Genomic DNA, 15,182 nt, shown 5'->3' with positions numbered 1-15,182 from the left:
CTTTGTTTAAAAAAAGAAGACATCTCCTTCGTCCTGGAATGAAAAGCCTCATCCTGAGAGCAGATGCGGCAGAGACGGAGGAATTGTGAGAAGGGGATAGCATTTTTGCAAGAGACAGGGTGGGAAGAGGAATAGTCCAGGTAGCTGTGAGAGTCTGTAGGCTTATAGTAGATCAGTGAGTAGAGCCTGTGAGAGTCTGTAGGCTTATAGTAGATCAGTGAGTAGAGCCTGTGAGAGTCTGTAGGCTTATAGTAGATCAGTGAGTAGAGCCTGTGAGAGTCTGTAGGCTTATAGTAGATCAGTGAGTAGAGCCTGTGAGAGTCTGTAGGCTTATAGTAGATCAGTGAGTAGAGCCTGTGAGAGTCTGTAGGCTTATAGTAGATCAGTGAGTAGAGCCTGTGAGAGTCTGTAGGCTTATAGTAGATCAGTGAGTAGAGCCTGTGAGAGTCTGTAGGCTTGTAGTAGATCAGTGAGTAGAGCCTGTGGTAGTCTGTAGGTAGTCTGTAGGTAGTCTGTAGGCTGATAGTAGATCAGTGAGTAGAGCCTGTGGTAGTCTGTAGGTAGTCTGTAGGTAGTCTTCTACACAGGAGATTCACCAGATTGATTCCTGGGATAGCAGGACTTTCATATGAATGAAGACTGGATTGACTAGGCTTATACTCACTGGAATTTAGAAGATTGAGGGGGAATCTTATTGAAACGTATAAAATTCTAAAGGGATTGGACAGGCAAGATGCATGAAGATTGTTTCCGATGTTGGGGAAGTCCAGAATGAGGGGTCACAGTTTAAGGATAAAGGGGAAGCCTTTTAGGACCAAGATGAGGAAAAACTTCTTCACACAGAGAGTGGTGAATCTGTGGAATTCTCTGCCACAGGAAATAGTTGAGGCCGGTTCATTGGCTATATTTAATAGGAAGTTAGATATGGCCCTTGTGGCTAAAGGAATCGGGGGTATGGAGAGAAAGCAGGTACAGGGTTCTGAGTTGGATGATCAGCCATGATCATACTGAATGGCGGTGCAGGCTCGAAGGGCCGAATGGCCTACACCTGCACCTATTTTCTATGTTTCTATGTCTGAGGTGAAAGAGGCGCTGTTGTGCCTTTTTCACCACACAGCCTGTATGTAGAGACCAAATGAGATCCTCGGTGATGTTTATGTCGAGGTACTTAAAGCCGTTCACCCTCTCAACCCCAGATCCACTGATGCCAACAGGGGTTAGCCCATCTCCATTCCTCTTGTAGTCCACAACCAGCTCCTTTGTTTTTGCGACATCGAGGGAGAGGTTGTTTTCTTGGCACCACTGTGTCAGAGAGATGACTTCTTCGCTGTAGGCTAATCTGTTATTGTTTGAGATTAAGCCAATCAATGTAGTGTCATTGTAAACTTAATTAGCAGATTGGAGCTGTGGGTGGCAACACAGTCATGGGTATACAGGGGGTAAAGGAGGGGACTTAGTACACAGCCCTGAAGGTTGAGCCCTGTGTTGAGAGTCAGAGGGGTGGAGGTGAGGATCTTACCACTTGCTGACAATCAGTCCAGGATCCAACTGCACAAGGCAGGGTGAAGGCCGAGGTCTCTGAGCTCCCTGTCAAGCCTGGATGGAATTATGGTGTTGAATACTGAACTGTAGACCAAGAACAGCTTTCTCACATAAGCATCCCTCTTCTCCGGATGTAGAAGGACAGTGTGTAAAGCAATGGCTATTGCGACGTCTGTCGCAAAATAAAGGTTAAATCTCGTTTGAAATCTCAAGTATTTATTGATAAGAAAATAACAATGGCAGTTTATCTCACTTAAGGGAAGGAGCAGGAGCAAGAAAAAGAGACTAGTGAAACTAAGTAGCAGTAAAAAATTACCCGGCCAGAAGCCTGAGCAGAGTTTATTTGTTACGTACACCAGGAAAGCACTAGATCCCTTTTTTTAGCCAATAATAAATTTAGCACATATTCATGAACATGGTGACAGTATGAAAAGCAAGAGATAAAAACAGATTTCAAGTGGGGAATGTGGAAGTGGGAGAAGTAGTAAACTTATTTTGATTCAGCTTCTCAGATACTCAGCATGAATCAGTATTTTATGCTGTGTTCACGGAGGTTAGCTGCACTATTGTTTTAGACAATGACCTTCATTCAGTCAACGTGGTGTTATTCTGAGGTTTGCTACTCTCACCTCTCACTTTTCATTTTATTCCCCTGACTATTTCTGTCATTCAGAGATTAAATCAGAATCAAATCTCATAGGGTTTAAACAACGCACACAATATTCTGGAGGAACTCTGCAGGTCAGGGAGCATCTGAGGAGGGGAATAAACAGACAACGTTTTTGACCAAGACCCTTCATTCATTTTGACCCTTCATTTTGACCAAGACTGAATGAAGTGTCTTGTGTCTCTGAGGAATTACAGTCAGTCTGACATCTGGAAAGAATGAACAAGCAATTCTTTCACGATTAGCTCTTCATGCTGTGGTTTCCTATACTTTAGAGAAAGCTTTTGTAAATTGGATGACCACTTTGCAAAACATTTCTTTAGTCCACAAGGGTGAGCTGAGCTTCCACCTGCCTGTTATCGTAATTCTCTGTCTCTGACTTCAGTTTCCATTAGTGTTCCAGGAAAGTCTAATGTAAGCTTGAAGACCAGCATCTCGTTTTCTGCTTGGACACATCACTACCTACGGGACACAGTTGCATTTACAATTTAAAATAACCAGCCTTTTCAGTTTGTGATAGTACCAGTCAGTATTGGTCATCAGGGTCTCCCTTCCCGCTATTACAGACATTTACACCACACGCTGCACCCACAAAGCTAACAGCATTGTGAAGGACCACACGCACCCCTCATACAAACTCTTCTCCCTCCTGCCTTCTGGCCAAAGGTACCAAAGCATTCGGGCTTTCATGACCAGACTGTGCAACAGTTTCTTCCCCCAAGCCGTCAGACTCCTCAATACTCAGTGTCTAGACTGACATTGTACTTTGTCCTCTACTGTGCCTATTGTCTTGTTTTGTGCACTTTATGTAGTCCTGTGCAGGTCTGTACCCTAGTGCAGTTTTTATGTTGTTTTGCATAGTTTAGTGTAACCTTGTGCTGTCTCACATAGTCTAGTGTGGTTTTGTGTTTCATGTAGCACCAGGGTCCTGGAGGAATGTTGTTTCGTTTTTACTGTGTACTGTACCGGCAGTTTATGGTCGAAATGACAATAAAAGCAACTGAACTTGAAATTGATGAAAGTGATCGATGATAATGGTAATTTTTTTTGCTCTGCTGCCTGGTCTGTTGAGTATCCAATATTTTGTCTTTATTTGAAGAAAATAAGACCCATTGAGAATGGATGGAGTGATTCATAATTCATTTGTTATTATCACATGTATTGGGATACGGTGAAAGACCTTTGTTTGCTTGCTGTTCAGACAGATCACTCCGTACCAAAGTAGATCGAGGTAGTGCAAAAAGGGGGAAATTCAGAAAATAGTGTTACAGTTACAAAGCGAGGCAGTGCAAGAGCCCGGATAAGATCTGCTCCTGTAACAGTGGGACAGAAGTTGACCTTAGCTCAGTGGTATGTGTTCTTAAGCTTTTATATCTGATGGAATAGGGAATAATGGGGGGTTGTGAGAACTCCTTGATTATATTGACAGCTTTCCTGAGGCTGTGGCAAGAGTAGACAGAGTCAGTGGAGGGGAAGTTGTTTTCAAGATCGTTCGGGCTGTGTTTGCAACTCTGCAACGTCTTTTGGTCTTGAGCAGATCTCATGGAATATCAAATTGTCATACACCCTCATAGAATGCATCTGTAAAAATTGGTGAGAGCCACTGAGGACATGCTGTAATTTCTTAATCTTGTACAATAGAAATTAAACCACCTCAAACAACAATTTAGAATCTTGTAGCACAGAAACAGGCCCTATGCCAGCTATTGTGCACACCACGTGCATTAAAATGATGTTAATCACAATTTTATTCTCCCCACGTTCTTGTTAACTCCCCTCTGATTCAACACTAGGGACAATTCACAGTAGCATTTAGAATGTGGGAGAAAATGAAAACAGCCCGAGGAAACCTACAAAAAATGTGGGAAATGTGTAATTTTGTATGGACTGTCAGAATTGAGTCCTGATCTCTCAGGTCTCAAAACAGGATGCAGGCAAAAGATGGGCAACTATAGACCAGTTAGCTTATCACCTGTAGTCAGGAAAATGCTTGAAGCTGTCATTAAGGAAGAAATTTAGAAAGGAGTGGTTCCATTAGACACACGCAGCATGGATTCAGAAAAGGCAGGTCCTGTTTGACAAACTTCCTGGAGTTCTTCGAGGACATAATGAGTGCAGTGGATAGAGGGGAACAGGTGGATGTCATGTACTTGGATTTCCAGAAGGTGTTCGATAAGAGACTTATAAATAAGATACTGATGCATGGAGTCAGAGGAAGTGTATTGGCATGGATAGTGAATTGGTTAACCAACAGAAGGCAGAGAGTTGGTATAAATGGGTGTTTCTCCGGTTGGCAGTCAGTGGTGAGTGGGGTGCCGCAGGGGTCAGTGCTGGGCCTGCAGCTGTTCACCATTTACATTGATGACTTGGAAGAGGGGACTGAGTGTAGTGCAGCAAAATTTGCTGATGACACTAAACTGAATGGAAAAGCAAATTGTACAGAGGATGTGGAGAGTCTGCAGAGGGATATAGATAAGTTAAATGAGTGGGCCAAGGTCTGACAGATGGAATACAACGTTGGTAAATGTGAGATCATCCACTTTGGAAGGACTGATAGAAGAGCAGATTATTATTTAAATGGTGAAAGATTGCAGCATGCTGTTGTGCAGAGGGACTTGGGAGTGCTTGTGCAGGAATCGCAAAAATTTGGCTTGCAGGTACAACAGGTTATTAAGGAGGCAAATGGAATGTTGGCCTTCATTGCCAGAGGGATTGAATTCAAGAGCAGAGCGGTCATGCTGTAACTATACAAGGTACTGGGGAGGCTGCGCCTGGAGTACTGTGTGCAGTTCTGGTCTCCTTACTTGAGGAAGGATATACTGGCTTTGGATGCAGTGCAGAGAAGGTTCACCAGGTTGATTCCAGAGATGAAGGGGTAAACCTATGAGAAGAGATTGAGTCACCTGGGATGATACTCTCTGGAATTCGGAAGAATGAGAGGGGATCTTATAGAAACATACAAAATTTTGAAAGGGATAGATAAGATAGAAGTAGGAAAGTTGTTTCCATTGGTAGGTGAGACTAGAACTAGGGGACATTGCCTCAAGATTCAGGGGAGAAGATTTAGGACGGAGATGAGGAGAAACCGTTATTCCCAGAGAGTGGTGAATCTGTGGAATTCTCTGCTCAGGGAAGCAGTTGAGGCTTCTTCACTAAATATATTTAAGATACAGTTAGAAGGATTTTTACATAGTAAGGGTTATGGGGAAAAGGTAGGTAGATGGAGCCGAGTTTACGGGCAGATTAGCCATGATCTTATTGAATGGTGGGGCAGGCTTGATGGGTCGGATAGCCGACTCCTGCTTCTATTTCTTATGTTCTTATAGGTCCTGTTAGATAGCAGCTCCATCATCTGCACTAACATGTTGCCTTTCTCTCTCCCATGTCTTACGAGAAGTTGCTTTATACTCTGTCCTTTGGAAGCAATTGAGCCGCCTCCTCTTGGAATTCCTAGTTCTATCGAACTACCTTGTTGCACTTCCTGTTTTCCTGGATCTGCTGTTGTCACCCATTCTGTCCCTCTGCCTCTCCTTATCTGACCTTGGCCAATGTTCTGCTCCCCTCAGCAGATTCCACCATTCAGAGTCACTGATCCTATTTCCAAATACACCTGTGGCACAGAAGGTGAGAGGTTTTCAGAATACGTAAGCCACCAGTGAGGCTTACCTTCAACCAGTTCAGGTCCATGACCCTCATCCTCTGGTTGATCTTTCATTGCTGTACACTAGCAGATAAAGCAGCTGCAACTCGTAGCAACACAAAGTGGCAAAGAGGAAATGTAGACAGGCTACAAGGATCAATGGATAGCGTGTGGAAGGGCTGATCTGAGCTATGGAACAGCTTTCCTCTTTCCCTGGTAAAAAGAGCCATATTTGTTCTGCCCTGTGTATTTGATGTCGGATTGAGAATTAATATGGAATCTTGTGTTCGCCCCTGTGGACTGAACTGACATGTCCACAAAGCTGTTAATCTAACATCCTAGGGCTGGCAAAAATGGTTCACCCTATCAGGATTTTCCCTTCCACTCCCCCCACCCCTCTAGCTTCTCTATTCACTGGATTTCACATGTTTTATTTCTCTTTCCCTGTCATATACTCGGGAGTTGGGGTGGAGAGTATTAGCTGTTTTTCTCTCTGCACAGATGCTGACTAACTCACTGAGTGTTTCCACCAATTCCTTTGTTTCACTTTTACCACTGTTGTGCTTCTCTGCAGTGGAGGAGACTGCATGGGAGACACGGAAAGTACATAAAAATTTTACTTCGGTTCTTCATTTTCAAAATAAACATTTGCATCCAGGGATACATGGTTGAAGCAAAATCCACAAAGTGCAGTCGAAGGATCAATGCTCTATTCACCCCTTTTAAGGTGTGAGTTCCTTTCACAATTTCTGTCCATCTCTAACTACCAAACTTCAATAACTAACTACAGATGCTGAGAGAATCTAAAATGAACACAAAAAATGCTGGAAGCAGTCAACAGGTCAGGCTGCATGTCCTTCCCAATTTTGATGAGGAGTCTTCACCTTGAAACAGAGCTAGGAGGAGGATCCTGTATCAGAAATGGAAAGGAGGGAAGTGTGTTCAACTCCTCCCCTAGTCATTCTATCGGCTGAGCTGCCATTTTGATCCACTGTAGGTAGTCCTATCGTGAAGGTGTTGGGTCAGGGAATGCTTAGGTTTAGACCCAAAAGAAATTAATAGTAGAAAGATTAAAGAGTAGCAAACAAGGGTTAGGAACACAAGACAAAGGAGGAAATAATCAAAGCGAAAATGCATCTGGTAACCTCATTACAAAGAAACTGAGAGAAATCAAGATCATGTGAGCTGACCATTGTTGAGGAACAGCTAGAGGGAAGTAGCAAGAAGGAAAGGATCACAACGGAAGCCAAAATGGAATTTGTGTGCGTACGGCTAGTCTAGGGCCCAGCACTAAGCAGGAAAAAGAATGAACTCTAATACAAAGGAAGCCTGTTAAAATAAGGAAATACTATAAATATATCATTGCAACTTCTGGTTGTTGAGTAATGGAAATAGTTTGTAAAAGGAGTTGTGTCTTTGAATCGTGCAAATGACTTGCGCAGCAATTGAGTGATTGGTTGTGGCAAGTGGGGGGAGAAAAATGTCGGAGTGCTTTACAAGTTTATCCAACAAAAATAAAACAGTGTTTTGATCAAGCTAAAAAGCAACAAATCTTGGTCCATGAAGTCACTTGAGTATTTAAGCTGAGCCTGTGGAGATGAAACTTTAAATCTAAATTGGTATTGAAAAGTTACGTAAACTGTGTACTGTGGTTAAGTGTGGAATTAGGCCATTCAGCCCATTGATTCTGGTCCACTATTTGACCATACCTGATTTATTATCAGTCTCCTGCCTTCTCCCTGCAAACCTTGACTCCTTTACTATTCAAGAACCCATCATCCTCTGCTTTAAATATAACCAAAAATTTCTTGGACACCAAAGCTTCCCATGGCAATGAATTCCACAGAATCACCTCCTTCTAATACTAATCTGGTGAAATAAAAGAACTCTGCTTGAGGACAGCCACCGGCCAACCTTTGAAATTTTTCATCAGCCTTTCTGAAAGATTTGAATGCTTGGGATATAATTTCATAACAGGGAATGACTGCCCAGTTCCTCCCCTAAATTGGCAATGTCTGTGCATGAAAGTGTGAGCAGTTGAGAGGTCAATGAATCTGACCCCGTCTCTGTCCTCCTCCAGTTTACACGCTGTATAAGAGGAGCATATTGCCTAATCCTTGTTGTGATCCACTGACCGAGAAAGCGAAGCCAATCTGCCCAGTAATGTCCAACCATCAAGGATATTTGGAATGTAACTGCTTATCTGGAAATATTTTGTGCTTCAGGGCACATAACATACTTGGCTGTCAATATCTCTGAGGATCTAACCTGGTCCCAAAATATTGATGCAGCTATAAAGAAGGCAAGACAGCAGCTACATTTCATTAGCAGTTAGAGGAGATTTGGTTTCTCTCCTAAAACACTCAAAAGCTTCTATAGATGTACCGTGGAGAGCATTCTGACAGGTGGCATCACAGTCTGGTATCGGAGGGTGGTAGTCGCTACTGCACAGGATCGAAAGAAGCTACAGAAAGTTGTAAAATTAGTCAGCTCTATCTTGGGTACTAGCCTCTGTCGTATCCAAGATATCTTCAAGGAGCAGTGCCTCAGAAAGGCGACATCCATTATTAAGGAACTCAACGCCCAGGACATGCCCTTTTCTCATTGTTACTGTCAGCAAGGAGGTACAGAAGCCTAAAGGCATGCACTCAGCGATTCAGGAACAACTTCTTCCCAATTCCCAAATGGACATTGAACCCATGAACACTACCTCACTTTTTTAATATATGTTATTTCTGTGTTTGTACTATATTAATCTAGTTAATATACATATACTGTAATTGATTAGCTTATTTATTTTTTCTTTCTATATTAATACGCGTTGCATTGAACTGCTGCTGCTGCTAAGTTAACAAATTTCACGACACATGCCCGTGATAATAAACCTGATTCTGATTCTGATTCGCTGTACTTAAAATAGCAAAAGTATACTATTTCAGAGCATCTGAATCACCAGAATCAGAGATAAAGATTAAGGGTATGATATGTTCAAAAAGAATACATGAAAACCTTTTCACTTCAAGTCAAGTCAACTCTTATTGTCACTTTGACCATATGTATCATAAAGTACATAGTAAAAATGAGACAATGTTTTTCAGGACCATGGTGTTACATGACACAGTACAAAAACTAGACTGAACTATGTAATAAAAAAACACAGAGAAAGCTACACTAGAGTATGGACCTACACTGGACTGCATAAAGTGCACAAAAAACAGTGCAGGCATTACAATAAATAATAAACAGGACAGTAGGGCAAGGTGTCAGTCCAGGCTTCGGGTATTGAGGAGTCTGATAGCTTGGGGGAAGAAACTGTTACATAGTCTGGTCGTGAGAGCCCGAATACCTTTTCCCAGATGGCAGGAGGGAGAAGAGATTGTATGAGGGGTGCACTTGACGTGCTGCACTGTTCTATGTTCTAAGTTCTATGATGTCTACATTTTTTGATGTAGGTATTTCTGGAGGGACTGCCGTCTGTTATCCTTTCATTGTGTGGCCCTACAAAGAAGGATTTGAAGGTCCTCATAGCATGGCACAGTCCCGATGAAGGGTCCAGTCAGAAACATCAACTGTTTCTTCCGCTTCATAGATGCTGCCTGACCTGCTGAATTTCTCCTGCATATTGTGTGTGTTGCTCTGGATTTCCAGCATCTGCAGAATCTCTTGTGTATATGATACAATGAGGATCTTCCTTTTGGCTACGGAAAACATGTTTGTTACAAACACTTACAAGCACACAGTCGCACAAGAAAGCAGAAGGGTAATGTTCTGTGACTGGAGTACAAAACAGAATCACTTTTGTTTTATAATCCTGTTTGAGGTCTCAGTTTCTTAAATTTAAACAATCTCCCTCAAAAGAAAATTAGAAGGTCAGCTTCTTTAACTACACGCCTAAACTGTGGAACTCAAAACCTAAAACTATAAATGGTGCAGACTCAGTTGTCACTGTTATATGCCAGCTTCAAACCTATTTATTTAACCTGGCTTTTAACTGACATCATTTTGTCCTTCATTTTAAAGTTCATATTTTATCCTATTGTAAAGCACTTTCAACTACATCATTTGTATGAAAAGTGCTCTGTAAACATATTATTATTAATAATAATATTAAAACACAGAAAATACTGGGAACACTCAATGCGTCAGGAACCATTGTAGAAAGAGAAACAGAGTTAATGTTTTAGTCCATCAGAACTCTGCCAAACTATCGCTGAAACATTAATGGTTTCTCCTTCCACAGATGCTGCCTGATCTGATGAGTATTTCCAGCAGCTCCTGTTTTTCTTTCTGATTTCCAACATTTTTCTTTTGATTTTCAAAAACTGAAGCAGACGCGGCTTTATATGGATATATATAACCATTGGGTATATTTAAAACAGAATTTGATAGGCACTAGATTATTAAGAGGGGTAATAAATCAGCCAAATGGAAAGGAGGAGCAGACTCAATGGGCTGAATAGCCTAATACTGTCCCTTGGTCTTATAGTCTTATATAACCAGCAATGGGCACATATGTACACTTGGAGTTGCTTATTGAATGTAAACTGTTTTTGGCACTGTTTTAATTTGAAGGATATTGTCATGTTTTGCATCTGTATCCTCATATCATTATAATAAATCCCTGGTGGCTCTCCCTGAAGGATTGCCTTGGCAATGCAGGATGACAGCAAGCACTTGATTACATTGAGAGGAACGATCAAAATCCCTGTACAGCTGGATGCAGCTGGCAATCTCTGAAGCAGTGTCACAGCACTGATCACTGCACCCCAAGTGACCTCCATTCAGGGCCCCAGGCAATCGTTCCAGCTGAGGCGACACTTCACCACAAGTCTGCTGGGGTCGTCTATCATGTCCGGTGCCCCTGATGCAGGCTCTGCTACATTCGTGAGGCCTGTCGTAAATCTGGGGACAAAGGGGACCTCCACTCTGTCTGCCACAAGCAGGACTTCCTGGTGGCGAAACATTTTACTTCCCATCCCCATTCCTGTTCTAACGTGTCCATCCATGGCCTCCTCTTGTGCCAAGATGAGACCACTCTCAGGGTGGCAGAGCAACACCTTATATTCTGCTTGGGTAGCCTCCAACCTGATGCCATGAACATCGGTTTCTCTGATAAGCAATTTTCCCAACCCTCCCCTCCTTCCTCTGTTCCTCACTCTCACTCTCACTCTTCTCACATGTCTATTACTTTCCACCGGGTCATCTCCTCCTTCCCTTTCTCCTATCAGATTCCTTCTTCTCCAGCCTTTGACCTTTCCCACCCACCTGGCTTCACTTATCACCTTCCCCTTGCCCCACATTTTTATTCTGGCATCTTCCCCCTTCCTTCTCAGTCCTGAAGTAGGGTCTCAGCCCAAAACATCAGCTGTTTATTCATTTCCTTAGATGCCACCTGACCTGCTGAGCTCCTCCAGCATTTTGTGTGGGTTACCTCCAGCAATCCCCGCCTTTGCTCTTCATCATTCTCTCCAACCTCCCTCTGCTCTTTCCTCTGTCAGCATCCCCTTGCCAGCTCCATCTTCGCTTTCACCCCCAGCTCATGTGGACTCGATGCTCTGACAGCCGTCTCCTGGAGGCTGCTGTGCCTCCTCCCTGATGATAGCAATGAGAACAAGGCATGATGGGGGTCCTCCTTGTCACTGCTTAAAAATATCCTGTACTCTATCCTTGCCTGGACATTATGTTAACCCTTGCCTTGCTGCAACTTCCACAGAGGCATTTTGCAGGAAAATTTAGAAATCTATGAAAATCTGCACAGAAACAAAGAGTGACAAACAACTGATGTGCAAAAGCTGGCAAGTTGTGCAAATTAAAGAAATACTGAGAATATAAGTTGTAGAGTCCTTGAAAGTGAGACTGTGTGTTGTGGATTCAGTTCAGAGTTGCTGTGAGTGAAGTTATTCATGTTGGTTCAGGAGCCTGATGGTTGTAGTCATAGAGTCATAGAAAGGTACAGCACAGCAACTGGCGACTCGACCAATCTAGTCTGTGCTGAACCATTTAATCTGCCCAGTCCCATCAACTGCCCTCCATACCCCTCCCATCCACGTACCTATCTAAATTTTTCTTAAATGTTGAAATTGAGCTCACATGCACCACCCGTGCTGGCAGCTCATTCCACACTCTCACCACCGCCCGAGTGAAGAAGTTCCTCCTCAGCCTCCCCTTAAATATTTCACCTTTCACCCTTAACCCATGACATCTAGTTGTAAACCCACCCAACCTCAGTGGAAAAAGGCTGCTTGCATTTAACCTATCTGTACCTCTCATAATTTTGTATAACTCTTCAAAATTCCCTCTCGATCTTCTATGTTGAGGTGTAGTAACTGTTCCTGAATCTAGTGATGAGGGACTGAAGGCTCCTGTACCTCTAGCCTAATTGTAGCATTGGGAAGAGGGCATGGCCTCAGAAAGCAACTGTGAGCTGTTTTTGTAAAGGACTGCCATCCTGTTGATGAAGCAGATGCTGGATCAGAAGTTCTAGGCCTTTGACCCAGTGTTAAAGGAATGGTGATACCTTTTCAAGTTATAAGCACAAGAGATTTTGCAGATACTGGAAATCCAGAGTCACACACACACACACAACGCTAGAGGAACTCAGTAGGTCAGGCAGCATCGATGGAAGGGAATAAACAGTCAACGTTTCAAGCCAAGATCGTTCACCAAGATGTCACTCCAAATCAGATGTGTTCAGATTGGAGGGGAACCTGCAGGTGGTGGTGGTGTTCCCATGTAACTGTTGCCCTTGTCCTTCTTATAGAGTCATAGGGGGATAAAAGCACTGAAACAGGCCATTCGGCCCACCAAGCACATGCTGACCAACTAGGTGTTGGTGTTAGAGTTCACTGGTTTGGGAGATGCTGTCGGAATAGCCTTAGAAAGAGATTGTAGTGTAACTTGCAGAGATTATGTGCTGCAACCACTGCACCAGAGGTGAAGGGTGTTATCGTGTAGGGTGTTGGGTGAGGTACCAGTGGAGCAGACTGCTTGTCTACTTCAGGTGTGTTATCACTAAGGTTTGGCACAGTGCAACTACTGGTATGAAATATGGGTAAATCCTGTTTGGAGAAACTATGCATATACATACTATCTGAATGCATTTCATGTAGAATCCTTCAAGCAAACTGGGAAGGGAAACTTCCATTGACCAAGGAAGAATTAGTGGATTTGAACCAATACATGGAAAATTGGAAAATGCTTACATCCAATTTTTCTTGAAATGTGCTAAATAAAGCAATAAATTAGAGAATCTACAGTCTGTTTAATACTTCCCCAGCAACATGAAGGATATTAACTTGTTTTTGAAGGATAGTTTACCATAGATTTTGTTGGGAATTTTAGCTTTACTCTTAGAGTATGGGAAACATAAAACTTTTGTCCCATCACTTGGTCAGCCCATTCTATTGATCTCCATAATGGCTGCAGTGTTCCTCCAACAGCATGAACTCATGATACATAATCTTGTGCACGTGGAGTTTAAATGGCCAAAGAGAGTCATAAACATGTTACAGAGATGATGAAGGTGTTTGGGCACCTATATCACAAAGGTGTATTGGCTAATTTTGGCTGCTTAGCTAAGATCTTTAGGTTTAAGTCCTTGATTACATTTTGTTCTTGTTATCTTGCCAATCATTTACTAAAACAATGGCCATTCTTAAAACATCTCTCCAATCGCTATGATGTTCCTAATTGCCTTTGTGATGTTTTCATACACAGCAGCAGATCCGAAAAGTTTGTCTGCCACACCAGCATTCTTCTGAGCTTTTCCAGCACAGAGTGACAGCACATTGTGAATATCCCCTCACATACAATCGTGGTTTATGCACCCCAATCCAATTCCCACTTTCAACTTCTCCACTGGTACAGACTGACCACTTCCCTCTGCAGATGCTGCCTAACCTGTTGAGTTCCTCCTTCTTGCTGACCATTCTAACATCCCTGGTGTCTCCACTAATCTGTCTCACTTTGTTGTCCCACTTTTAATGCCTCTGGTCTCTCAGCCATTGGGACTATATCCTCTGGTCACAGTCCCAGTCCCTAATCTTCAGAACCATTTTGCATTTATTCACTGTTCAAGCCAATCACTGATAGTATTTCCTTACAGATTTTCACATTGTATTTTTTATGCTTAAAGGTGAAATGGATATCAACCATATTCAGCTGAAAACAGAGGCCTAAGCTTAATGGATTTTTTTTCTATTTCTTGCATAAATCATCCCTATCCGTATCTAGAACCTCTAGGTTTGGATACAAATCAATGGAAAGTCAGCCAGGACCCGCGACTTGAGATCACAGCCTATGCTCTCTCTGTGTCCATATTTTTCACATCCAGATGCAGAGGTCCTGCCCTAATGACCTGAAGGGTCCCACGCTCCAGTGTGTGGTCGGAGCAGCAGCTGGCTCTCAGGGTGCCCCATTCTCAAGTTGATACTACAACCTTTGACAGCTGGAAAACCCACAACCCCAGCTTTGCTGGCTTTCAAAACTGCTCATTATAAATACCTGTGAATGACTCAACTCTCACAGATATTGAAAAAAACTAGTAAAACAAATAATTTCAGAAAGACAAAATGTAAAACAAATGTAAAATCCTTTAAAAAAATTCTAAAAGCACAAATAATTAAGAACTTAAAAAAATCTAGAAGAGAACGAACTTAACTTGCCTGCAGGAGTTTTGCCCCCACATTCGAAGATCAAGCAATCCACGTATTTCATTAAGTCTGGACCACCTTGCATTTAAACAGGGAAATGTCAGATCTCAGAACAATTGTCATTGAATAAGATCTGGGTCAGTCTGTAATCAAAGTTGGAACTTGGTCTAAAATCTTTATAAAGTGGTGACTATTTAGGGACTTGAGAAGTGATGGTCTGTTTTGAGAGAGACTGAAAGCCTATGACAGGCAAGACTCTAAATTCGGCTCATAAGAGCAGATATTGTTCTAGTGGGTGGGCAGATTTGTCTTTCCATTGGTAGAAATTATCACAGTGAACAATGATAAATCTTTCCAAAGGTGGTAGTAAGCTTCTGGGGCTGTAATGAGAAATGCCAATACACTGTATGCAATGGTATGTACTATTCAGAGGAGTCAGTGAATAAGGGAAAGATTAAGTACTTGTTATAAAGCATTTGAGGGTATTTGTAACTTATAGGTAGGTGGAAATAAATGAAAGTGGATGTAATATTATTGCATGAAGAGATGATCGAGAAATATTTGTTTCTCGTGTTTTCTTCCATTTGAAGAAATCCATTCGTCCCATTGACTCTATGCCAGCTTTCAAAGGAATCCCATTCCCCCTGTATTTATTGGTAACCTATTTCTCTGTCGCATGCAC

Source organism: Hypanus sabinus, chromosome 17, assembly GCF_030144855.1.
Source record: "Hypanus sabinus isolate sHypSab1 chromosome 17, sHypSab1.hap1, whole genome shotgun sequence".
Classification (NCBI taxonomy): Eukaryota; Metazoa; Chordata; class Chondrichthyes; order Myliobatiformes; family Dasyatidae; genus Hypanus; species Hypanus sabinus.
The sequence above is the reverse complement of the archived record's forward strand: the minus strand, read 5'-3'. Positions refer to the sequence as shown.